We start from the raw sequence: 18,821 nt of genomic DNA, 5'->3' as shown, positions 1-18,821 counted from the left end.
TGGAAGTTCCGTCAATACCCTCCAGCCTTTAAGAGACTTCATGCAGCCAGGCCTCTTGGCTTGCGGCCACACCGTTCTGAACGCGCCCGATCTCGTCAGATCTCGGAAGCTGAACGGGGCAGGGCCTGGTCAGTACTTGGATGGGTGACCTCCTGGAAATACCAGGTGCTGCAAGCTTTTTTCGTCACTTGGGTAACTTCATCGTAGCTCTTAATACTCTCTTTCAGTCTGGAGGAGATATAATTGAAGTATTGTTCACATACCCGGCTACTTTCAACACCCTTTGCTGCACTGATATTTTTCCCTCCATTTTTCTATTTTTTTTTTTTTTTTTTTTGCTGGAAATTCCATCAATACCCGCCAGCCTTTAAGAGACATCATGCAGCCAGGAATCTCGGCTTGCGGCCACACCGTCCTGAACGCGCCCGATCTCGTCAGATCTCGGAAGCTAAACGGGGCAGGACCTGGTCAGTACTTGAATGTGAGACCTCCTGGAAATACCTGGTGCTGCAAGCTTTTACGTCTCCTGGGTAACTTTATCGTAGCTCTTAATACTCTCTTTCTGTCTGGAGGAGATATAATTGAAGTATTGTACACGTACCCAGCTACTGTCAACACCCTTTGCTGCACTGATATTTTTCCATCCATCTTTTTATTTTTATTTTTATTTTATTTTTCTGCTGGAAGTTCCGTCAATACCCGCCAACCTTTAAGAGACATCATGCAGCCAGGCGTCTTGGCTTGTGGCCACACCGTCCTGAATGCACCCGATCTCATCAGATCTCGGAAGCTAAACGGGGCAGGGCCTGATCAGTACTTGGATGGGAGACCTCCTGGAAATACCAGGTGCTGCAAGCTTCTTACATCTCCTGGGTAACTTCATCATAGCTCTTAATACTCTCTTTCTGTCTGGAGGAGATATAATTGAAGAATTGTACACGTACCCGGCTACTTTCAACTCCCTTTGCTGCACTGAAATTTTTCCCTCCATTTTTCTTATTTCTTTTTTTTTGCTGGCAGTTCCGTCAATACCCGCCAGCCTTTAAGAGACATCATGCAGCCAGGCCTCTTGGTTTGCGGCCACACCGTCCTGAACGCGCCCAATCTCATCAGATCTCGGAAGTTAAACGGGGCAGTGCCTGTTCTGTACTTGGATGGGAGACCTCCTGGAAATACCTGGTGCTGCAAGCTTTTACGTCTCCTGGGTAACTTCAGCGTAGCTCTTAATACTCTCATTCAGTCTGGAGGAGATATAATTGAAGAATTGTACATGTACCCGGCTACTTTCAACACCCTGTCCTGCACTGATATTTTTCCCTCCATTTTTCTATTTATTTATTTTTTATTTTTTGCTGGAAGTTCCGTCAATACCCGCCAGCCTTTAAGAGACATCATGCAGCCAGGCCTCTTGGCTTGCGGCCACACCGTCCTGAACACGCCCGATCTCGTCAGATCTCGGAAGCTAAACGGGGCAGGGCCTGGTCAGTACTTGGATGGGAGACCTCCAGGAAATACCTGGTGCTGCAAGCTTTTACGTCTCCTGGGAAACTTCATCGTAGCTCTTAATACTCTCTATCTGTCTGGAGGAGATATAATTGAAGTATTGTACACGTACCCGGCTACTTTCAACAGCCTTTGCTGCACTGATATTTTTCCCTCCATTTTCCATTTTTTTTTTTTTTTTTTTTTGCTGGAAGTTCCGTCAATACCCGCCAGCCTTTAAGAGACATAATGCAGCCAGGCCTTTTGGCTTGCGGCCACATTGTCCTGAACGCGCCTGATCTCGTTAGATCTCGGAATCTAAACGGGGCAGGGCCTGATCAGTACTTGGATGGGAGACCTCCTGGAAATACCAGGTGCTGCAAGCTTTTTACGTCTCCTGGGTAACTTCATCATAGCTCTTAATACTCTCTTTCAGTCTGTAGGAGATATTATTGAAGAATTGTACACATACCCGGCTACTTTCAAAACCCTTTGCTGCACTGATATTTTTCCCTCCATTTTTCTATTTTTTTTTTTTTTTTTTTGCTGGAAATTCCGTCAATACCCGCCAACCTTTAAGAGACATCATGCAGCCAGGCCTCTCGGCTTGCGGCCACACCGTCCTGAATGCGCCCGATCTCGTCAGATCTCGGAAGCTAAACGGGGCAGGGCCTCGTCAGTACTTGGATGGGAGACCTCCTAGAAATACCAGGTGCTGCAAGCTTTTACGTCTCCTGGGTAACTTTATCGTAGCTCTTAATACTCTCTCTCTGTCTGGAGGAGATATAATTGAAGTATTGTACACGTATCCAGCTACTGTCAACACCCTTTGCTGCACTGATATTTTTCCATCCATTTTTCTTTTTTCTTTTTTTCTTTTTTTTTTTTGCTGGAAGTTCCGTCAATACCCGCCAACCTTTAAGAGACATCATGCAGCCAGGCCTCTCGGCTTGCGGCCACACCGTCCTGAATGCGCCCGATCTCGTCAGATCTCGGAAGCTAAACGGGGCAGGGCCTCGTCAGTACTTGGATGGGAGACCTCCTAGAAATACCAGGTGCTGCAAGCTTTTACGTCTCCTGGGTAACTTTATCGTAGCTCTTAATACTCTCTCTCTGTCTGGAGGAGATATAATTGAAGTATTGTACACGTATCCAGCTACTGTCAACACCCTTTGCTGCACTGATATTTTTCCATCCATTTTTCTTTTTTCTTTTTTTCTTTTTTTTTTTTGCTGGAAGTTCCGTCAATACCCGCCAACCTTTAAGAGACATCATGCAGCCAGGCCTCTCGGCTTGCGGCCACACCGTCCTGAACGCGCATGATATCGTCAGGTCTCGGAAGCTAAACGGGGCAGGACCTGGTCAGTACTTGAATGTGAGACCTCCTGGAAATACCAGGTGCTGCAAGCTTTTACGTCTCCTGGGTAACTTTATCGTAGCTCTTAATACTCTCTTTCAGTCTGCAGGAGATATAATTGAAGAATTGTACACGTACCCGGCTACTTTCAACACCCTTTCCTGCACTGATATTTTTCCCTCCATTTTTCTATTTTTTTTTTTTTTTTTTTGCTGGAAGTTCCGTCAATACCCGCCAACCTTTAAGAGACATCATGCAGCCAGGCCTTTCGGCTTGTGGCCACACCGTCCTGAATGCGCCCGATCTCGTCAGATCTCGGAAGAAAAACTTGGCAGGGCCTGGTCAGTAATTGGATGGGTGACCTCCTGGAAATACCAGGTGCTGAAAGCTTTTTACATCTCCTGGGTAACTTCAGCGTAGCTCTTAATACTCTCATTCAGTCTGGAGGAGATATAATTGAAGAATTGTACATGTACCCGGCTACTTTCAACACCCTGTCCTGTACTGATATTTTTCCCTCCATTTTTCTATTTATTTATTTTTTATTTTTTGCTGGAAGTTCCGTCAATACCCGCCAGCCTTTAAGAGACATCATGCAGCCAGGCGTCTTGGCTTGCGGCCACACCATCCTGAACGCGTCCGATCTCGTAAGATCTCGGAAACTGAGTGGGGCAGGGCCTGGTCAGTACTTGGATGGGAGACCTCCTGGAAATACCAGGTGCTGCAAACTTTTTACGTCTGCTGGGTAAGTTTATCGTAGCTCTTAATACTCTCTATCTGTCTGGAGGAGATATAATTGAAGTATTGTTCACGTACCCGGCTACTTTCAACAGCCTTTGCTGCACTGATATTTTTCCCTCCATTTTCCATTTTTTTTTTTTTTTTTTTTGCTGGAAGATCCGTCAATACCCAGCCTTTAAGAGACATCATGCAGCCAGGCCTCTTGGCTTGCGGCCACACCGTCCTGAACGCGCCCGATCTCATCAGATCTCGGAAGCTAACGGGGCAGGGCCTGGTCAGTACTTGGATGGGTGACCTCCTGGAAATACCAGGTGCTGCAAGCTTTTTACGTCTCCTGGGTAACTTTATCGTAGCTCTTAATACTCTCTTTCAGTCTGCAGGAGATATAATTGAAGAATTGTACACGTACCCGGCTACTTTCAACACCCTTTCCTGCACTGATATTTTTCCCTCCATTTTTCTATTTTTTTTTTTTTTTTTTTGCTGGAAGTTCCGTCAATACCCGCCAACCTTTAAGAGACATCATGCAGCCAGGCCTTTCGGCTTGTGGCCACACCGTCCTGAATGCGCCCGATCTCGTCAGATCTCGGAAGAAAAACTTGGCAGGGCCTGGTCAGTAATTGGATGGGTGACCTCCTGGAAATACCAGGTGCTGAAAGCTTTTTACATCTCCTGGGTAACTTCAGCGTAGCTCTTAATACTCTCATTCAGTCTGGAGGAGATATAATTGAAGAATTGTACATGTACCCGGCTACTTTCAACACCCTGTCCTGTACTGATATTTTTCCCTCCATTTTTCTATTTATTTATTTTTTATTTTTTGCTGGAAGTTCCGTCAATACCCGCCAGCCTTTAAGAGACATCATGCAGCCATGCCTTTTGGCTTGCGGCCACACCGTCCTGAACGCGCCCGATCTCATCAGATCTCGGAAGCTAACGGGGCAGGGCCTGGTCAGTACTTGGATGGGTGACCTCCTGGAAATACCAGGTGCTGCAAGCTTTTTACGTCTCCTGGGTAACTTTATCGTAGCTCTTAATACTCTCTTTCAGTCTGCAGGAGATATAATTGAAGAATTGTACACGTACCCGGCTACTTTCAACAGCCTTTGCTGCACTGGTATTTTTCCCTCTATTTTTCTTTTTTTTTTTGCTGGAAGTTCCGTCAATACCCGCCAACCTTTAAGAGACATCATGCAGCCAGGCCTCTCGGCTTGTGGCCACACTGTCCTGAATGCGCCCGATCTCGTCAGATCTCGGAAGCTAAACGGGGCAGGGCCTGGTCAGTACTTGGATGGGAGACCTCCTAGAAATACCAGGTGCTGCAAGCTTTTTACGTCACCTGGGTAACTTCATCGTAGCTCTTAATACTCTCTTTCTGTCTGGAGGAGATATAATTCAAGTATTGTACACGTACCCGGCTACTTTCAACACCCTTTGCTGCACTGGTATTTCTCCCTCCATTTCTCTTTTTTTTTTTTGCTGGCAGTTCCGTCAATACCCGCCAGCCTTTAAGAGACATCATGCAGCCAGGATCTCGGCTTGCGGCCACACCATCCTGAACGCGCCCGATCTCGTCAGATCTCGGAAACTGAATGGGGCAGGGCCTGGTCAGTACTTGGATGGGAGACCTCCTGGAAATACCAGGTGCTGCAAGCTTTTTACGTCTGCTGGGTAAGTTTATCGTAGCTCTTAATACTCTCTTTCTGTCTGGAGGAGATATAATTGAAGTATTGTACACGTACCCGGCTACTTTCAACACCCATTGCTGCACTGATATTTTTCCCTCCATTTTTCTTTTTCTTTATTATTATTTCTGGAAGTTCCGTCAATATCCGCCAGCCTTTAAGAGACATCATGCAACCAGGCCTCTCGGCTTGCGGACACACAGTCCTGAACGCGCCCGATCTCGGAAGATCTCGGAAACTAAACGGGGCAGGATCTGGTCAGTACTTGGATGGGAGATCTTCTGGAAATACCAGGTGCTGCCAGCTTTTTACGTCTCCTGGGGAACTTCATCGTAGCTCTTAATACTCTCTTTCTGTCTGGAGAATATATAATTGAAGAATTGTACACGTACCCGGCTACTTTCAACACCCTTTGCTGCACTGGTATTTTTCCCTCTATTTTTCTTTTTTTTTTTTTGCTGGCAGTTCCGTCAATACCCGCCAGCCTTTAAGAGACATCATGCAGCCAGGCCTCTTGGCTTGCGGCCACACCGTCCTGAACGCGCCCGATCTCATCAGATCTTGGAAGCTAACGGGGCAGGGCCTGGTCAGTACTTGGATGGGTGACCTCCTGGAAATACCTGGTGCTGCAAGCTTTTTACGTCTCCTGGGTAACTTCATCATAGCTCTTAATACTCTCTTTCAGTCTGTAGGAGATATTATTGAAAAATTGTACACGTACCCGGCTACTTTCAAAACCCTTTGCTGCACTGATATTTTTCCCTCCTTTTTTCTTTTTTCTTTTTTTTTTTGCTGGAAGTTCCGTCAATACCCGCCAGCCTTAAAGAGACATCATGCAGCCAGGCCTCTCGGCTTTCGGCCACACCGTCCTGAATGCGCATGATATCGTCAGATCTCGGAAGCTAAACGGGGCAGGACCTGGTCAGTACTTGAATGTGAGACCTCCTGGAAATACCAGGTGCTGCAAGCTTTTACGTCTCCTGGGTAACTTTATCGTAGCTCTTAATACTCTCTTTCAGTCTGCAGGAGATATAATTGAAGAATTGTACACGTACCCGGCTACTTTCAACAACCTTTCCTGCACTGATATTTTTCCCTCCATTTTTCTATTTTTTTTTTTTTTTTTTTTGCTGGAAGTTCCGTCAATACCCGCCAACCTTTAAGAGACATCATGCAGCCAGGCCTTTCGGCTTGTGGCCACACCGTCCTGAATGCGCCCGATCTCGTCAGATCTCGGAAGCTAAACGGGGCAGGGCCTGGTCAGTACTTGGATGGGAGACCTCCTAGAAATACCAGGTGCTGCAAGCTTTTTACGTCTCCTGGGTAACTTCATCGTAGCTCTTAATACTCTCTATCTGTCTGGAGGTGTTATAATTGAGGAATTGTACACGTACCCGGCTACTTTCAACAGCCTTTGCTGCACTGGTATTTTTCCCTCTATTTTTCTTTTTTTTTTTGCTGGAAGTTCCGTCAATACCCGCCAACCTTTAAGAGACATCATGCAGCCAGGCCTCTTGGCTTGTGGCCACACCGTCCTGAATGCGCCCGATCTCGTCAGATCTCGGAAGCTAAACGGGGCAGGGCCTGGTCAGTACTTGGATGGGAGACCTCCTAGAAATACCAGGTGCTGCAAGCTTTTTACGTCACCTGGGTAACTTCATCGTAGCTCTTAATACTCTCTTTCTGTCTGGAGGAGATATAATTCAAGTATTTTACACGTACCCGGCTACTTTCAACACCCTTTGCTGCACTGGTATTTCTCCCTCCATTTCTCTTTTTTTTTTTTGCTGGCAGTTCCGTCAATACCCGCCAGCCTTTAAGAGACATCATGCAGCCAGGATCTCGGCTTGCGGCCACACCATCCTGAACGCGCCCGATCTCGTCAGATCTCGGAAGCTAAACGGGGCAGGGCCTGGTCAGTACTTGGATGGGAGACCTCCTGGAAATACCAGGTGCTGCAAGCTTTTTACGTCTGCTGGGTAAGTTTATCGTAGCTCTTAATACTCTCATTCAGTCTGGAGGAGATATAATTGAAGAATTGTACATGTACCCGGCTACTTTCAACACCCTGTCCTGCACTGATATTTTTCCCTCCATTTTTCTATTTATTTATTTTTTATTTTTTGCTGGAAGTTCCGTCAATACCCGCCAGCCTTTAAGAGACATCATGCAGCCAAGCCTCTTGGCTTGCGGCCACACCGTCCTGAACATGCCCGATCTCGTCAGATCTCGGAAGCTAAACGGGGCAGGGCCTCATCAGTACTTGGATGGGGGACCTCCAGGAAATACCTGGTGCTGCAAGCTTTTTACGTCTCCTGGGTAACTTCATCGTAGCTCTTAATACTCTCTATCTGTCTGGAGGTGTTATAATTGAGGAATTGTACACGTACCCGGCTACTTTCAACAGCCTTTGCTGCACTGGTATTTTTCCCTCTATTTTTCTTTTTTTTTTTGCTGGAAGTTCCGTCAATACCCGCCAACCTTTAAGAGACATCATGCAGCCAGGCCTCTCGGCTTGTGGCCACACCGTCCTGAATGCGCCCGATCTCGTCAGATCTCGGAAGCTAAACGGGGCAGGGCCTGGTCAGTACTTGGATGGGAGACCTCCTAGAAATACCAGGTGCTGCAAGCTATTTACGTCACCTGGGTAACTTCATCGTAGCTCTTAATACTCTCTTTCTGTCTGGAGGAGATATAATTCAAGTATTGTACACGTACCCGGCTACTTTCAACACCCTTTGCTGCACTGGTATTTCTCCCTCCATTTCTCTTTTTTTTTTTTGCTGGCAGTTCCGTCAATACCCGCCAGCCTTTAAGAGACATCATGCAACCAGGCCTCTCGGCTTGCGGACACACAGTCCTGAACGCGCCCGATCTCGGAAGATCTCGGAAACTAAACGGGGCAGGACCTGGTCAGTACTTGGATGGGAGATCTTCTGGAAATACCAGGTGCTGCCAGCTTTTTACGTCTCCTGGGGAACTTCATCGTAGCTCTTAATACTCTCTTTCTGTCTGGAGAATATATAATTGAAGAATTGTACACGTACCCGGCTACTTTCAACACCCTTTGCTGCACTGGTATTTTTCCCTCTATTTTTCTTTTTTTTTTTTGCTGGCAGTTCCGTCAATACCCGCCAGCCTTTAAGAGACATCATGCAGCCAGGCCTCTTGGCTTGCGGCCACACCGTCCTGAACGCGCCCGATCTCATCAGATCTTGGAAGCTAACGGGGCAGGGCCTGGTCAGTACTTGGATGGGTGACCTCCTGGAAATACCTGGTGCTGCAAGCTTTTTACGTCTCCTGGGTAACTTCATCATAGCTCTTAATACTCTCTTTCAGTCTGTAGGAGATATTATTGAAAAATTGTACACGTACCCGGCTACTTTCAAAACCCTTTGCTGCACTGATATTTTTCCCTCCTTTTTTCTTTTTTCTTTTTTTTTTTGCTGGAAGTTCCGTCAATACCCGCCAGCCTTAAAGAGACATCATGCAGCCAGGCCTCTCGGCTTTCGGCCACACCGTCCTGAATGCGCATGATATCGTCAGATCTCGGAAGCTAAACGGGGCAGGACCTGGTCAGTACTTGAATGTGAGACCTCCTGGAAATACCAGGTGCTGCAAGCTTTTACGTCTCCTGGGTAACTTTATCGTAGCTCTTAATACTCTCTTTCAGTCTGCAGGAGATATAATTGAAGAATTGTACACGTACCCGGCTACTTTCAACAACCTTTCCTGCACTGATATTTTTCCCTCCATTTTTCTATTTTTTTTTTTTTTTTTTTGCTGGAAGTTCCGTCAATACCCGCCAACCTTTAAGAGACATCATGCAGCCAGGCCTTTCGGCTTGTGGCCACACCGTCCTGAATGCGCCCGATCTCGTCAGATCTCGGAAGCTAAACGGGGCAGGGCCTGGTCAGTACTTGGATGGGAGACCTCCTAGAAATACCAGGTGCTGCAAGCTTTTTACGTCTCCTGGGTAACTTCATCGTAGCTCTTAATACTCTCTATCTGTCTGGAGGTGTTATAATTGAGGAATTGTACACGTACCCGGCTACTTTCAACAGCCTTTGCTGCACTGGTATTTTTCCCTCTATTTTTCTTTTTTTTTTTGCTGGAAGTTCCGTCAATACCCGCCAACCTTTAAGAGACATCATGCAGCCAGGCCTCTTGGCTTGTGGCCACACCGTCCTGAATGCGCTCGATCTCGTCAGATCTCGGAAGCTAAACGGGGCAGGGCCTGGTCAGTACTTGGATGGGAGACCTCGTAGAAATACCAGGTGCTGCAAGCTTTTTACGTCACCTGGGTAACTTCATCGTAGCTCTTAATACTCTCTATCTGTCTGGAGGAGATATAATTGAAGTATTGTACACGTACCCGGCTACTTTCAACAGCCTTTGCTGCACTGATATTTTTCCCTCCATTTTCCATTTTTTTTTTTTTTTTTTTTTGCTGGAAGTTCCGTCAATACCCGCCAGCCTTTAAGAGACATCATGCAGCCAGGCCTCTTGGCTTGCGGCCACACCGTCCTGAACGCGCCCGATCTCATCAGATCTCGGAAGCTAACGGGGCAGGGCCTGGTCAGTACTTGGATGGGTGACCTCCTGGAAATACCTGGTGCTGCAAGCTTTTTACGTCTCCTGGGTAACTTCATCATAGCTCTTAATACTCTCTTTCAGTCTGTAGGAGATATTATTGAAAAATTGTACACGTACCCGGCTACTTTCAAAACCCTTTGCTGCACTGATATTTTTCCCTCCATTTTTCTTTTTTCTTTTTTTTTTTGCTGGAAGTTCCGTCAATACTTGCCAGCCTTTAAGAGACATCATGCAGCCAGGTCTCTTGGCTTGCGGCCACACCGTCCTGAACGCGCCTGATCTCATCATATCTCGGAAGCTAAACGGGGCAGGGTCTGGTCAGTACTTGGATGGGTGACCTCCTGGATATACCTGGTGCTGCAAGCTTTTTTGTCTCCTGGGTAACTTCATCGTAGCTCTTAATACTCTCTTTCTGTCTGGAGGAGATATAATTGAAGAATTGTACACGTACCCGGCTACTTTCAAAACCCATTACTGCACTGATATTTTTCCCTCCATTTTTCTTTTTCTTTTTTTTTTTTTTTTTTTTGCTGGAAGTTCCGTCAATACCCGCCAGCCATTAAGAAACATCATGCAGCCAGGCCTCTCGGCTTGCGGCCACACCGTCCTGAACGCGCCCGATCTCGTCAGATCTCGGAATTTAAACGGGGCAGGGCCTGGTCAGTACTTTTATGGGTGACCTTCTGGAAATACGAGGTGCTGCAAACTTTTTACGTCTCCTGGGTAACTTCATCGTAGCTCTTAATTCTCTCTTTCTGTCTGGAGGAGATATAATTGAAGAATTGTACACGTACCCGGCTACTTTCATCAGCCTTTGCTGCACTGGTATTTTTCCCTCTATTTTTCTTTTTTTTTTTTGCTGGCAGTTCCGTCAATACCCGCCAGCCTTTAAGAGACATCATGCAGCCAGGCATCTCGGCTTGCGGCCACACCGTCCTGAACGCGTCCGATCTCGTAAGATCTCGGAAACTGAGTGGGTTAGGGCCTGGTCAGTACTAGGATGGGAGACCTCCTGGAAATACCAGGTGCTGCAAGCTTTTTACGTCTGCTGGGTAAGTTTATCGTAGCTCTTAATACTCTCTTTCTGTATGGAGGAGATATAATTGAAGTATTGTACACGTACCCGGCTACTTTCAACACCCATTGCTGCACTGATATTTTTCCCTCCATTTTTTTTTTTTTTTTTTTTTTGCTGGAAGTTCCGTCAATACCCGCCAACCATTAAGACACATCATGCAGCCAGGCGTCTCGGCTTGCGGCCACACCGCCCTGAACACCCCCAATCTCGTCAGACCTCGGAAGCTGAACGGGGCAGGGCCTGTTCAGTACTTGCATGGGAGACCTGCTGGAAATAAAAGGTGCTGCAAGCATCTTACGTCTCCTGAGTAACTTCATCGTAGCTCTTAATACTCTCTTTCTGTCTGGAAGAGATATAATTGAAGAATTGTACACGTACCCGGCGACTTTCAACACCCTTTGCTGCACTGATATTTTTCCCTCCATTTTTCTTTTTTCTTTTTTTTTTGCTGGAAGTTCCGTCAATACCGTCCAGCCTTTAAAAGACATCATGCAGCCAGGCCTCTTGGCTTGCGGACACATTGTCCTGAACGCGCCCGATCTCATCAGATCTCGGAAGCTAAACGGGCCAGGGCCTGGTCAGTACTTAAATGTGAAAACTCCTGGAAATACCTTGTGCTGCAAGCTTTTTACGTCTCCTGGGTAACTTCATCGTAGCTCTTAATACTCTCTTTCTGTCCGGAGGAGATATAATTGAAGAATTGTACACGTACCCGGCTACTTTCAAAACCCATTACTGCACTGATATTTTTCCCTCCATTTTTCTTTTTCTTTTTTTTTTTTTTTTTTTTTTTGCTGGAAGTTCTGTCAATACCCGCCAGCCATTAAGAGACATCATGCAGCCAGGCCTCTCGGCTTGCGGCCACACCGTCCTGAACGCGCCCGATCTCGTCAGATCTCGGAATTTAAACGGGGCAGGGCCTGTTCAGTACTTGGATGGGTGACCTCCTGGAAATGCCAGGTGCTGCAAGCTTTTTACGTCTCCTGGGTAACTTCATCGTAGCTCTTAATACTCTCTATCTGTCTGGAGGTGTTATAATTGAGGAATTGTACACGTACCCGGCTACTTTCAACAGCCTTTGCTGCACTGGTATTTTTCCCTCTATTTTTCTTTTTTTTTTTTGCTGGAAGTTCCGTCAATACCCGCCAACCTTTAAGAGACATCATGCAGCCAGGCCTCTCGGCTTGTGGCCACACCGTCCTGAATGCGCCCGATCTCGTCAGATCTCGGAAGCTAAACGGGGCAGGGCCTGGTCAGTACTTGGATGGGAGACCTCCTAGAAATACCAGGTGCTGCAAGCTTTTTACGTCACCTGGGTAACTTCATCGTAGCTCTTAATACTCTCTTTCAGTCTGTAGGAGATATTATTGAAAAATTGTACACGTACCCGGCTACTTTCAAAACCCTTTGCTGCACTGATATTTTTCCCTCCTTTTTTCTTTTTTCTTTTTTTTTTTGCTGGAAGTTCCGTCAATACCCGCCAGCCTTAAAGAGACATCATGCAGCCAGGCCTCTCGGCTTTCGGCCACACCGTCCTGAATGCGCATGATATCGTCAGATCTCGGAAGCTAAACGGGGCAGGACCTGGTCAGTACTTGAATGTGAGACCTCCTGGAAATACCAGGTGCTGCAAGCTTTTACGTCTCCTGGGTAACTTTATCGTAGCTCTTAATACTCTCTTTCAGTCTGCAGGAGATATAATTGAAGAATTGTACACGTACCCGGCTACTTTCAACAACCTTTCCTGCACTGATATTTTTCCCTCCATTTTTCTATTTTTTTTTTTTTTTTTTTGCTGGAAGTTCCGTCAATACCCGCCAACCTTTAAGAGACATCATGCAGCCAGGCCTTTCGGCTTGTGGCCACACCGTCCTGAATGCGCCCGATCTCGTCAGATCTCGGAAGCTAAACGGGGCAGGGCCTGGTCAGTACTTGGATGGGAGACCTCCTAGAAATACCAGGTGCTGCAAGCTTTTTACGTCTCCTGGGTAACTTCATCGTAGCTCTTAATACTCTCTATCTGTCTGGAGGTGTTATAATTGAGGAATTGTACACGTACCCGGCTACTTTCAACAGCCTTTGCTGCACTGGTATTTTTCCCTCTATTTTTCTTTTTTTTTTTGCTGGAAGTTCCGTCAATACCCGCCAACCTTTAAGAGACATCATGCAGCCAGGCCTCTTGGCTTGTGGCCACACCGTCCTGAATGCGCTCGATCTCGTCAGATCTCGGAAGCTAAACGGGGCAGGGCCTGGTCAGTACTTGGATGGGAGACCTCGTAGAAATACCAGGTGCTGCAAGCTTTTTACGTCACCTGGGTAACTTCATCGTAGCTCTTAATACTCTCTTTCTGTCTGGAGGAGATATAATTCAAGTATTGTACACGTACCCGGCTACTTTCAACACCCTTTGCTGCACTGGTATTTCTCCCTCCATTTCTCTTTTTTTTTTTTGCTGGCAGTTCCGTCAATACCCGCCAGCCTTTAAGAGACATCATGCAGCCAGGATCTCGGCTTGCGGCCACACCATCCTGAACGCGCCCGATCTTGTCAGATCTCGGAAGCTAAACGGGGCAGGGCCTGGTCAGTACTTGGATGGGAGACCTCCTGGAAATACCAGGTGCTGCAAGCTTTTTACGTCTGCTGGGTAAGTTTATCGTAGCTCTTAATACTCTCATTCAGTCTGGAGGAGATATAATTGAAGTATAGTACATGTACCCGGCTACTTTCAACACCCTGTCCTGCACTGATATTTTTCCCTCCATTTTTCTTTTTCTTTATTATTATTTCTGGAAGTTCCGTCAATATCCGCCAGCCTTTAAGAGACATCATGCAACCAGGCCTCTCGGCTTGCGGACACACAGTCCTGAACGCGCCCGATCTCGGAAGATCTCGGAAACTGAACGGGGCAGGACCTGGTCAGTACTTGGATGGGAGATCTTCTGGAAATACCAGGTGCTGCCAGCTTTTTACGTCTCCTGGGGAACTTCATCGTAGCTCTTAATACTCTCTTTCTGTCTGGAGAATATATAATTGAAGAATTGTACACGTACCCGGCTACTTTCAACACCCTTTGCTGCACTGGTATTTTTCCCTCTATTTTTCTTTTTTTTTTTTGCTGGCAGTTCCGTCAATACCCGCCAGCCTTTAAGAGACATCATGCAGCCAGGCCCCTTGGCTTGCGGCCACATTGTCCTGAACGCGCCCGATCTCGTCAGATCTCGGAAGCTAAACGGGGCAGGACCTGGTCAGTACTTGAATGTGAGACCTCCTAGAAATACCAGGTGCTGCAAGCTTTTTACGTCTCCTGGGAAACTTCATCGTAGCTCTTAATACTCTCTATCTGTCTGGAGGAGATATAATTGAAGTATTGTACACGTACCCGGCTACTTTCAACAGCCTTTGCTGCACTGATATTTTTCCCTCCATTTTCCATTTTTTTTTTTTTTTTTTTTGCTGGAAGTTCCGTCAATACCCGCCAGCCTTTAAGAGACATCATGCAGCCAGGCCTCTTGGCTTTCGGCCACACCGTCCTGAACGCGCCCGATCTCATCAGATCTTGGAAGCTAACGGGGCAGGGCCTGGTCAGTACTTGGATGGGTGACCTCCTGGAAATACCTGGTGCTGCAAGCTTTTTACGTCTCCTGGGTAACTTCATCATAGCTCTTAATACTCTCTTTCAGTCTGTAGGAGATATTATTGAAAAATTGTACACGTACCCGGCTACTTTCAAAACCCTTTGCTGCACTGATATTTTTCCCTCCATTTTTCTTTTTTCTTTTTTTTTTTGCTGGAAGTTCCGTCAATACTTGCCAGCCTTTAAGAGACATCATGCAGCCAGGTCTCTTGGCTTGCGGCCACACCGTCCTGAACGCGCCTGATCTCATCATATCTCGGAAGCTAAACGGGGCAGGGTCTGGTCAGTACTTCGTTGGGTGACCTCCTGGAAATACCAGGTGCTGCAAGCTTTTTACGTCTCCTGGGTAACTTCATCGTAGCTCTTAATACTCTCTTTCAGTCTGGAGGAGATATAATTGAAGTATTGTACACGTACCCGGCTACTTTCAACACCCTTTCCTGCACTGATATTTTTCCCTCCATTTTCCTTTTTTTTTTGTTTTTTTTTTGCTGGAAGTTCCGTCAATACCCGCCAGCCTTTAAGAGACATCATGCAGCCAGGCCTCTTGGCTTGCGGCCACACCGTCCTGAACGCGCCCGATCTCGTCAGATCTCGGAAGGTAAAAGGGGCAGGGCCTGGTCAGTACTTGGATGGGTGACCTCCTGGAAATACCTGGTGCTGCAAGCTTTTTTGTCTCCTGGGTAACTTCATCGTAGCTCTTAATACTCTCTTTCTGTCTGGAGGAGATATAATTGAAGAATTGTACACGTACCCGGCTACTTTCAAAACCCATTACTGCACTGATATTTTTCCCTCCATTTTTCTTTTTCTTTTTTTTTTTTTTTTTTTTGCTGGAAGTTCCGTCAATACCCGCCAGCCATTAAGAGACATCATGCAGCCAGGCCTCTCGGCTTGCGGCCACACCGTCCTGAACGCGCCCGATCTCGTCAGATCTCGGAATTTAAACGGGGCAGGGCCTGGTCAGTACTTTTATGGGTGACCTTCTGGAAATACGAGGTGCTGCAAACTTTTTACGTCTCCTGGGTAACTTCATCGTAGCTCTTAATTCTCTCTTTCTGTCTGGAGGAGATATAATTGAAGAATTGTACACGTACCCGGCTACTTTCATCAGCCTTTGCTGCACTGGTATTTTTCCCTCTATTTTTCTTTTTTTTTTTTGCTGGCAGTTCCGTCAATACCCGCCAGCCTTTAAGAGACATCATGCAGCCAGGCATCTCGGCTTGCGGCCACACCGTCCTGAACGCGTCCGATCTCGTAAGATCTCGGAAACTGAGTGGGGCAGGGCCTGGTCAGTACTTGGATGGGAGACCTCCTGGAAATACCAGGTGCTGCAAGCTTTTTACGTCTGCTGGGTAAGTTTATCGTAGCTCTTAATACTCTCTTTCTGTATGGAGGAGATATAATTGAAGTATTGTACACGTACCCGGCTACTTTCAACACCCATTGCTGCACTGATATTTTTCCCTCCATTTTTTTTTTTTTTTTTTTTTTGCTGGAAGTTCCGTCAATACCCGCCAACCATTAAGACACATCATGCAGCCAGGCCTCTCGGCTTGCGGCCACACCGTCCTGAATGCGCCCGATCTCGTCAGATCTCGGAAGCTAAACGGGGCAGGGCCTGGTCAGTACTTGGATGGGAGACCTCCTAGAAATACCAGGTGCTGCAAGCCTTTTACGTCTCCTGGGTAACTTCATCGTAGCTCTTAATACTCTCTTTCTGTCTCCAGGAGATATAATTGAAGAATTGTACACGTACCCGGCTACTTTCAACACCCTTTCCTGCACTGATATTTTTCCCTCCATTTTTCTATTTTTTTTTTATTTTTTTTTCTTGGATGTTCCGTCAATACCCGCCAGCCTTTTAGAGACATCATGCAGCCAGGCCTCTTGGCTTTCGGCCACACCGTCATGAACGCGCCCGATCTCGTCAGATCTCGGAAGCTAAACGGGGCAGGGCCTGGTCAGTACTTCGATGGGTGACCTCCTGGAAATACCAGGTGCTGCAAGATTTTTACGTCTCCTGGGAAACTTCATCGTAGCTCTTTATACTCTCTTTCTGTCTGGAGGAGATATAATTGAAGAATTGTACACGTACCCGGCTACTTTCACCACTCTTTGCTGCAGTGATATTTTTCCCTCCATTTTTCTTATTTCTTTTTTTTTTTGCTGGAAGTTCCATCAATACCCGCCAGCCTTTAAGAGACATCATGCAGCCAGGCCTCTTGGCTTGAGGCCACACCGTCCTGAATACGAAAGATCTCGTCAGATCTCGGAAGAAAAACTGGGCAGGGCCTGGTCAGTAATTGGATGGGTGACCTCCTGGAAATACCAGGTGCTGCAAGCTTTTTACGTCTCCTGGGTAACTTCAGCGTAGCTCTTAATACTCTCTTTCAGTCTGGAGGAGATATAATTGAAGAATTGTACACGTACCCGGCTACTTTCAACACCCTTTGCTGCACTGATATTTTTCCCTCCGTTTTTCTTTTTTTTGCTGGAAGTTCCGTCAATACCCGCCAGCCTTTAAGAGACATCATGCAGCCAGGCTTTTTGGCTTGTGTCCACACCGTCCTGAACGCGCTCGATCTCGTCAGATCGCGTAAGCTGAACGGGGCAGGTCCTGGTCAGTACTTGGATGGGTGACCTCCTGGAAATACCAGGTGCTGCAAGCTTTTTACGTATCCTGTGTAACTTCATCGTAGCTCTTAATACTCTCTTTCAGTCTGGAGGAGATATAATTGAAGAATTGTACACGTACCCGGCTACTTTCAACACCCTTTGCTGCACTGATATTTTTCCCTCCATTTTTCTTTTTTTTGCTGGAAGTTCCGTCAATACCCGCCAGCCTTTAAGAGACATCATGCAGCCAGGCTTTTTGGCTTGCGGCCACACCGTCCTGAACGCGCCCGATCTTGTCAGATCTAGGAAGCAAAACGTGGCAGGACCTGGTCAGTATTTGGATTGGTGACCTCCTGGAAAAACTAGGTACTGCAAGCTTTTTACGTCTCCTGGGTAACTTCATCGTAGCTCTTAATACTCTCTTTCTGTCAGGAGAAGATACAATTGAAGAAATGTACACGTACCCGGCAACTTTCAACACCCTTTGCTGCACTGATATTTTTCCCTCCAGTTTTCTTTTTTCTTTTTTTTTTTGCTGGAAGGTCCGTCAAAACCCGCCCGCCTTTAAGAGACATCATGCTGCCAGGCCTCTCGGCTTGCGGCCACGCCGTCCTGAACGTGACCGATCTCATCAGATCTCGGAAGCTAAACGGGGCAGGACCTGGTCAGTACTTGGATGGGTGACCTCCAGGAAATACCAGGTGATGCAAGCTTTTTACGTCTCCTGGGTAACTTCATCGTAGCTCTTAATACTCTTTATCTGTCTGGAGGAGATATAATTGAAGTATTGTACACTTTGTCTTAGGGACAGTCTGGCTAGCAGTGACTGAGTGGTTGACAGACGACAAGCAACGGAATGTACGTGCTCTGTGATGTCATAGCAGTCAGCTGAGAGAGGCTCGTGATGTCATCGCTGAGCTGTCTGTCTGTCTGTCTGTCTCTCTCTCTCTCTTTCTCTCTCTCTCTCTCTCTCTCTCTTCCTCTCAATTCAATTCATTTGTATTGTCAAAGCAATTGGACATACATACATACATATATATATATATATATATATATATACATACATACATACATCCATACATGCTAGAAAGTCATTACTATGTTATCTTAAAGGCTAACTAAGCAGAACATATATCATTATAGAACAGAGTTCATAGGTCAACACATGGTTTTAGGGAACAGGCACGTAGGTCATACCGTTTGACAATGTCTCCAAGGTTCTCATCGTAAATAACAAACAGAAATCAAACTATCTTCTGGGCTGACCTTCTAGCTTGACCGTATCTTTCTTAAGTATACAAGAGAGAAAAGCAGGTGTAAGAAAATAATTTCTAATTTTCCTTCTACACATATATACATACATACATACACATGTAGCGTTATGTTGGGTGTATTTGGATAAGAGCATTTGGGCTCTGAGCTGATGCACTGATCTAAAGAAGACCTCTCCCCCCCCAAAGTTATCAGATTTCCTTAGCTCATCAGCTTGGAACTGGTTTGCATCAAAGTGACAGTTTTGGGGAGGATGGCACCGAGAAGAGGCCAAATAGTTTGGAATTCTGCTATGAGATGTCTGGAGAAAGGGGCCTGTAGGTGATAAAAACTCTTTGAAGTGGATGAGAGCCGAAA

General features: G+C 46.5%; 22 non-coding genes and 30 pseudogenes across 22 annotated transcripts; all 52 read left to right on the top strand.

The window, feature by feature from the left end:
• Positions 1-58: 58 nt before the first annotated feature.
• On the top strand, positions 59-177 carry LOC136762527 (5S ribosomal RNA). Its single transcript, XR_010820724.1, has one exon. It is a non-coding gene; the product is annotated as a 5S ribosomal RNA (ribosomal RNA).
• Positions 178-397: 220 nt separating this feature from the next.
• Positions 398-516, top strand: LOC136760866 (uncharacterized; annotated as a pseudogene).
• Positions 517-739: 223 nt separating this feature from the next.
• LOC136762404 (5S ribosomal RNA) lies at positions 740-858 on the top strand. Its single transcript, XR_010820604.1, has one exon. It is a non-coding gene; the product is annotated as a 5S ribosomal RNA (ribosomal RNA).
• Positions 859-1,072: 214 nt separating this feature from the next.
• On the top strand, positions 1,073-1,191 carry LOC136761334 (uncharacterized; annotated as a pseudogene).
• A 220-nt stretch (positions 1,192-1,411) lies between these two features.
• On the top strand, positions 1,412-1,530 carry LOC136761599 (5S ribosomal RNA). Its single transcript, XR_010820372.1, has one exon. It is a non-coding gene; the product is annotated as a 5S ribosomal RNA (ribosomal RNA).
• A 219-nt stretch (positions 1,531-1,749) lies between these two features.
• Positions 1,750-1,868, top strand: LOC136761312 (uncharacterized; annotated as a pseudogene).
• A 219-nt stretch (positions 1,869-2,087) lies between these two features.
• On the top strand, positions 2,088-2,206 carry LOC136760671 (uncharacterized; annotated as a pseudogene).
• A 224-nt stretch (positions 2,207-2,430) lies between these two features.
• Positions 2,431-2,549, top strand: LOC136760670 (uncharacterized; annotated as a pseudogene).
• A 224-nt stretch (positions 2,550-2,773) lies between these two features.
• On the top strand, positions 2,774-2,892 carry LOC136762079 (uncharacterized; annotated as a pseudogene).
• A 218-nt stretch (positions 2,893-3,110) lies between these two features.
• On the top strand, positions 3,111-3,229 carry LOC136761608 (uncharacterized; annotated as a pseudogene).
• A 221-nt stretch (positions 3,230-3,450) lies between these two features.
• LOC136761627 (uncharacterized) lies at positions 3,451-3,569 on the top strand (annotated as a pseudogene).
• A 216-nt stretch (positions 3,570-3,785) lies between these two features.
• Positions 3,786-3,903, top strand: LOC136762383 (5S ribosomal RNA). Its single transcript, XR_010820583.1, has one exon. It is a non-coding gene; the product is annotated as a 5S ribosomal RNA (ribosomal RNA).
• A 219-nt stretch (positions 3,904-4,122) lies between these two features.
• LOC136761607 (uncharacterized) lies at positions 4,123-4,241 on the top strand (annotated as a pseudogene).
• A 221-nt stretch (positions 4,242-4,462) lies between these two features.
• LOC136762382 (5S ribosomal RNA) lies at positions 4,463-4,580 on the top strand. Its single transcript, XR_010820582.1, has one exon. It is a non-coding gene; the product is annotated as a 5S ribosomal RNA (ribosomal RNA).
• A 209-nt stretch (positions 4,581-4,789) lies between these two features.
• LOC136762567 (5S ribosomal RNA) lies at positions 4,790-4,908 on the top strand. The gene has a single exon (XR_010820763.1). It is a non-coding gene; the product is annotated as a 5S ribosomal RNA (ribosomal RNA).
• A 209-nt stretch (positions 4,909-5,117) lies between these two features.
• On the top strand, positions 5,118-5,236 carry LOC136761010 (uncharacterized; annotated as a pseudogene).
• Positions 5,237-5,782: 546 nt separating this feature from the next.
• Positions 5,783-5,900, top strand: LOC136762679 (5S ribosomal RNA). Its single transcript, XR_010820872.1, has one exon. It is a non-coding gene; the product is annotated as a 5S ribosomal RNA (ribosomal RNA).
• A 216-nt stretch (positions 5,901-6,116) lies between these two features.
• On the top strand, positions 6,117-6,235 carry LOC136762169 (uncharacterized; annotated as a pseudogene).
• A 219-nt stretch (positions 6,236-6,454) lies between these two features.
• LOC136762208 (5S ribosomal RNA) lies at positions 6,455-6,573 on the top strand. Its single transcript, XR_010820445.1, has one exon. It is a non-coding gene; the product is annotated as a 5S ribosomal RNA (ribosomal RNA).
• A 209-nt stretch (positions 6,574-6,782) lies between these two features.
• Positions 6,783-6,901, top strand: LOC136762196 (5S ribosomal RNA). Its single transcript, XR_010820444.1, has one exon. It is a non-coding gene; the product is annotated as a 5S ribosomal RNA (ribosomal RNA).
• Positions 6,902-7,110: 209 nt separating this feature from the next.
• On the top strand, positions 7,111-7,229 carry LOC136760896 (5S ribosomal RNA). The gene has a single exon (XR_010820299.1). It is a non-coding gene; the product is annotated as a 5S ribosomal RNA (ribosomal RNA).
• A 221-nt stretch (positions 7,230-7,450) lies between these two features.
• LOC136761161 (uncharacterized) lies at positions 7,451-7,569 on the top strand (annotated as a pseudogene).
• Positions 7,570-7,778: 209 nt separating this feature from the next.
• On the top strand, positions 7,779-7,897 carry LOC136762185 (5S ribosomal RNA). Its single transcript, XR_010820443.1, has one exon. It is a non-coding gene; the product is annotated as a 5S ribosomal RNA (ribosomal RNA).
• A 210-nt stretch (positions 7,898-8,107) lies between these two features.
• Positions 8,108-8,226, top strand: LOC136762209 (uncharacterized; annotated as a pseudogene).
• A 210-nt stretch (positions 8,227-8,436) lies between these two features.
• LOC136762678 (5S ribosomal RNA) lies at positions 8,437-8,554 on the top strand. The gene has a single exon (XR_010820871.1). It is a non-coding gene; the product is annotated as a 5S ribosomal RNA (ribosomal RNA).
• Positions 8,555-8,770: 216 nt separating this feature from the next.
• Positions 8,771-8,889, top strand: LOC136762168 (uncharacterized; annotated as a pseudogene).
• A 218-nt stretch (positions 8,890-9,107) lies between these two features.
• LOC136762173 (5S ribosomal RNA) lies at positions 9,108-9,226 on the top strand. The gene has a single exon (XR_010820441.1). It is a non-coding gene; the product is annotated as a 5S ribosomal RNA (ribosomal RNA).
• A 209-nt stretch (positions 9,227-9,435) lies between these two features.
• LOC136762598 (5S ribosomal RNA) lies at positions 9,436-9,554 on the top strand. The gene has a single exon (XR_010820792.1). It is a non-coding gene; the product is annotated as a 5S ribosomal RNA (ribosomal RNA).
• A 220-nt stretch (positions 9,555-9,774) lies between these two features.
• On the top strand, positions 9,775-9,892 carry LOC136762413 (5S ribosomal RNA). Its single transcript, XR_010820612.1, has one exon. It is a non-coding gene; the product is annotated as a 5S ribosomal RNA (ribosomal RNA).
• A 216-nt stretch (positions 9,893-10,108) lies between these two features.
• Positions 10,109-10,227, top strand: LOC136761355 (uncharacterized; annotated as a pseudogene).
• A 223-nt stretch (positions 10,228-10,450) lies between these two features.
• Positions 10,451-10,569, top strand: LOC136761447 (uncharacterized; annotated as a pseudogene).
• Positions 10,570-10,779: 210 nt separating this feature from the next.
• On the top strand, positions 10,780-10,898 carry LOC136761353 (uncharacterized; annotated as a pseudogene).
• A 214-nt stretch (positions 10,899-11,112) lies between these two features.
• Positions 11,113-11,231, top strand: LOC136761987 (uncharacterized; annotated as a pseudogene).
• A 215-nt stretch (positions 11,232-11,446) lies between these two features.
• LOC136761931 (uncharacterized) lies at positions 11,447-11,565 on the top strand (annotated as a pseudogene).
• A 227-nt stretch (positions 11,566-11,792) lies between these two features.
• On the top strand, positions 11,793-11,911 carry LOC136762645 (5S ribosomal RNA). Its single transcript, XR_010820839.1, has one exon. It is a non-coding gene; the product is annotated as a 5S ribosomal RNA (ribosomal RNA).
• Positions 11,912-12,121: 210 nt separating this feature from the next.
• On the top strand, positions 12,122-12,240 carry LOC136762162 (5S ribosomal RNA). The gene has a single exon (XR_010820440.1). It is a non-coding gene; the product is annotated as a 5S ribosomal RNA (ribosomal RNA).
• A 216-nt stretch (positions 12,241-12,456) lies between these two features.
• LOC136762167 (uncharacterized) lies at positions 12,457-12,575 on the top strand (annotated as a pseudogene).
• Positions 12,576-12,793: 218 nt separating this feature from the next.
• On the top strand, positions 12,794-12,912 carry LOC136762151 (5S ribosomal RNA). Its single transcript, XR_010820439.1, has one exon. It is a non-coding gene; the product is annotated as a 5S ribosomal RNA (ribosomal RNA).
• A 209-nt stretch (positions 12,913-13,121) lies between these two features.
• On the top strand, positions 13,122-13,240 carry LOC136762597 (5S ribosomal RNA). Its single transcript, XR_010820791.1, has one exon. It is a non-coding gene; the product is annotated as a 5S ribosomal RNA (ribosomal RNA).
• Positions 13,241-13,449: 209 nt separating this feature from the next.
• On the top strand, positions 13,450-13,568 carry LOC136762250 (5S ribosomal RNA). The gene has a single exon (XR_010820457.1). It is a non-coding gene; the product is annotated as a 5S ribosomal RNA (ribosomal RNA).
• A 545-nt stretch (positions 13,569-14,113) lies between these two features.
• LOC136761552 (uncharacterized) lies at positions 14,114-14,232 on the top strand (annotated as a pseudogene).
• Positions 14,233-14,451: 219 nt separating this feature from the next.
• LOC136761261 (uncharacterized) lies at positions 14,452-14,569 on the top strand (annotated as a pseudogene).
• Positions 14,570-14,785: 216 nt separating this feature from the next.
• Positions 14,786-14,904, top strand: LOC136761227 (uncharacterized; annotated as a pseudogene).
• A 219-nt stretch (positions 14,905-15,123) lies between these two features.
• Positions 15,124-15,242, top strand: LOC136762533 (5S ribosomal RNA). Its single transcript, XR_010820730.1, has one exon. It is a non-coding gene; the product is annotated as a 5S ribosomal RNA (ribosomal RNA).
• Positions 15,243-15,465: 223 nt separating this feature from the next.
• Positions 15,466-15,584, top strand: LOC136761446 (uncharacterized; annotated as a pseudogene).
• Positions 15,585-15,794: 210 nt separating this feature from the next.
• On the top strand, positions 15,795-15,913 carry LOC136761427 (uncharacterized; annotated as a pseudogene).
• Positions 15,914-16,127: 214 nt separating this feature from the next.
• Positions 16,128-16,246, top strand: LOC136762582 (5S ribosomal RNA). The gene has a single exon (XR_010820777.1). It is a non-coding gene; the product is annotated as a 5S ribosomal RNA (ribosomal RNA).
• A 220-nt stretch (positions 16,247-16,466) lies between these two features.
• LOC136761180 (uncharacterized) lies at positions 16,467-16,585 on the top strand (annotated as a pseudogene).
• A 216-nt stretch (positions 16,586-16,801) lies between these two features.
• On the top strand, positions 16,802-16,920 carry LOC136762027 (uncharacterized; annotated as a pseudogene).
• A 206-nt stretch (positions 16,921-17,126) lies between these two features.
• LOC136761944 (uncharacterized) lies at positions 17,127-17,245 on the top strand (annotated as a pseudogene).
• Positions 17,246-17,451: 206 nt separating this feature from the next.
• LOC136762127 (uncharacterized) lies at positions 17,452-17,570 on the top strand (annotated as a pseudogene).
• Positions 17,571-17,786: 216 nt separating this feature from the next.
• On the top strand, positions 17,787-17,905 carry LOC136761388 (uncharacterized; annotated as a pseudogene).
• The last annotated feature ends 916 nt before the right edge of the window (positions 17,906-18,821 follow it).

Source organism: Amia ocellicauda, chromosome 10 (assembly GCF_036373705.1).
Source record: "Amia ocellicauda isolate fAmiCal2 chromosome 10, fAmiCal2.hap1, whole genome shotgun sequence".
Lineage (NCBI taxonomy): Eukaryota > Metazoa > Chordata > Actinopteri > Amiiformes > Amiidae > Amia > Amia ocellicauda.
This window is presented reverse-complemented; position numbering and strand designations above follow the sequence as displayed.